Source organism: Gekko japonicus, unplaced genomic scaffold (assembly GCF_001447785.1).
Source record: "Gekko japonicus isolate JY-2015 unplaced genomic scaffold, Gekko_japonicus_V1.1 scaffold344, whole genome shotgun sequence".
Taxonomy (NCBI): Eukaryota; Metazoa; Chordata; class Lepidosauria; order Squamata; family Gekkonidae; genus Gekko; species Gekko japonicus.
This window is the reverse complement of record NW_015174284.1, coordinates 165,876-168,607: the sequence shown is the minus strand read 5'-3', so window position 1 is coordinate 168,607 and position 2,732 is coordinate 165,876. Positions and strand designations below refer to the sequence as shown.

The 2,732-nt window shown below is 44.3% G+C and overlaps 1 long non-coding RNA gene across 1 annotated transcript in view; it reads left to right on the top strand.

Moving 5' to 3' along the window:
- The window catches only part of LOC107121098, a 45,356-nt gene extending 43,472 nt beyond the window's left edge, over positions 1-1,884 (top strand). The window contains exon 4 of the long non-coding RNA XR_001482848.1: positions 1,835-1,884. This is a non-coding gene — a long non-coding RNA (uncharacterized LOC107121098). The remainder of the gene's footprint in view (positions 1-1,834) is intronic.
- The last annotated feature ends 848 nt before the right edge of the window (positions 1,885-2,732 follow it).

Genomic DNA, 2,732 nt, shown 5'->3' with positions numbered 1-2,732 from the left:
TTTTCGATAAACCCCCTCCCCCCCCCCCAATATCCAGAGCTGTGCTCCACTCCCTGCAGTCTCAGTGGTGCAGTCTATTTCGCTGCTTCCCCCCCTCCCTGCATGTGTAAACCATCGGTCAAGGAGGAACCGAGTCTGGCATTCCCACTTGTGTATCTCCTTGAGAGCAAACCCCACAATTTCCCACAAGCTGCTGCTCTGCTTGCTCTTCCCTTTGCTCCGATCCTACATGTCAATTTCACAACATGTGCTGCCCAGCTGCATTTTGCTCAGCAGCTTCACCGGACTTCTCCAGGGTCTATTCAGTCCTCAAAAAACACAGCACATGGTGTGAAATTGTCACACGATCGGGGCAAAGGGAAGGAGCTCAGAAAGTGGCCTTGGTTTGCTTTGCAGAGAAGTTTTTTCCTTTAGGAGGAAAGCCCTGGGTGCAGCCGAGGTGCAATGGTTGCTCAGTGGGGATTCCCTGCAAATTATAAAGAAAATGCTGCAAGAGAAAACCACAACAGAGAGAAATGGTTCTTCTAACCCTTCTCTTGAGGGTCCATGGGGATCTGTGCTTCAGAAACATATTTTGGCTTCATGGTATTGCCACGAAGCTGTGGATCCATGATTTCTGTGGTTCAAGCTGTGCCCGTGGAATTGATATGTGATTTGATGGTGATGTTGGGGTAACACACTTGTAAAACCCTGAGGATCCATGAGGATCTGTGCTTTGGAACCATGTTTTTGCACTTTCATGGTACCACGGATTTGTGGAGGCATGCTTTTTGTAGTGGTGCCTATAGTCTAAGACATGGTGTACGGTATGATGTTGGTTTCATTTCGTTTCAGTGTAAAAATCATATGAAATCATGAGGATCCATGTAGATCCGACTTTTACCCAGACCCCTTCTTACTGGTGCAAGAAAGCACAAAAGAGCCCTCAGTGGTGATATGATATGATAATGGCAGAAGCTCACCAGCTCTGAGTTGGGAATACCTTGGAGATTTTTTGGGGGTGGAGCCTGAGTGGTGGGTGTCACCTTCTGACACATTTCCGGTGATGTCAGGGGTGTGACATATGCTAATGAGTTGTGCTAATGAGCTCCTGCACCTCTTTTTCTACGAAAAGACCCCTGCCCGGGGGCAACTGGTTCCAGCCACCCTTGCTCCTAGCACAGCAATGCCTCTGGCCCAGCCCTGCCCCCCTCCCCCAGGAAATGGGAAAGTCTACGCCCTTGCTGTGAAAACACACATGAATAGAAGCTATCAAATGGGAAGTGACAAGGAAAAAATTGGACTAGCAGGTCATAAAACTGAAGCATAAGGAGGGCAAATTGCATTACAAAAAAGGTAATGGGATTGTTGTAAGGGAAATGGAAAAAAATATCCCGTACTTTTTCAGCAGCTTATATTGAATGAAAACACAAGTGTCTTTAATCTTTACAATGCATGTTTTCCCGTCTCACTCCAGTATGAAGCATTATGCCCCTAATTCACGGGAAAGTCTTAGGCACAGCCTCAAGGCAGTCTGCATTGCTGTGTGACTGACCTGCACTGTACAGGAGGTCATTCTTGTACATAATTGCCCTTAAAGTCTAGTAATTGCTAATTAGGGGGCCAGTGAATAATAGTTGTCTAAATTGCAGTGCCATCAATTTTCTTCAGAGGGGCACGTGAAGTACCATTATTTGTACTGAACCAATTCTGGAAATGAAATAAGGACATTCCTCCTGTTACCCTGCTCACTCCAAACACATGCTATTTTTGAAAGCCTTCAACCCAGACTCCTTTCCCATCTGTAACCAAGCATAGATGCTTTCCATTTATTTTAAGTTATGTCTCTTGGTAGAGTTTCTAAGTGCTCCCCACCCGACTATGGAAATCGGACAAGTAGCAGCCAAGTATATGAAACTGAGAGACCTTCCAAGCGTCTCCGACGGAAGAGGAAGTTGCTTTTGGATTCTGATGATGAGGAAGAAAATGCAGATGATGAGGAGGTAATCGATGATCCCATTGACAAGAGGCTACATTCAGTGATTGAACATAACTGTGTAACAGCTAGTAGTTTTTTTGATTAGGCAGTGTAATTTTGCATTCAAAGAATGCTTTGAAGCTGATAATTTTAAATGGGTGGTTTATATGTGCAAGTATGTGCACACACATGCTGGATGACTAGTTATGCAGTGATGTTTAATTTTTGTTTGCAAATTTTTAAATTTAAAGTACTTTTAATTTGCCTTCCTGCTACTTTTAAAAAAATAATCTAAGTGGGTTATGGTGAAGTACAAAAAGTAAAACACAGTATTGACAATTTTAAAAGCCCACAATGACCACAGTACACCACCACCATCAGGAAACCAGCAATGCAAGGACCCATTCAAGATGGCTAATAAATTTCAACAGTAATCACCCATTGTCATATGCCCCCCCAAGAGAACTGCCTTGTACCTTTTGCACAATACACCAAAAGGAGGTGCCCTGTGGACTTCCTCTGAGAAGCCATTCCCAAGGCTTGAAGTCGCAAAGAAGGACTGTGTTCTAGCTGAGGAGGTCTTCAGATTATGATCAGAAGGGACTGCAAGAGCAGCTGTTGTGAGGACTTTAGTTAGAGGATGCTTGATGCAGGGAGAGGTAGCCCTTGAAGGAGAATTGCTGAAGGACTTTAAAGGTAAGCATCAGTACCTTGTTCTTAAAAACAAGTTGTGAGGCAATGCAGCTGTTGCAAAGTGGACATCAAATGTGCTGGG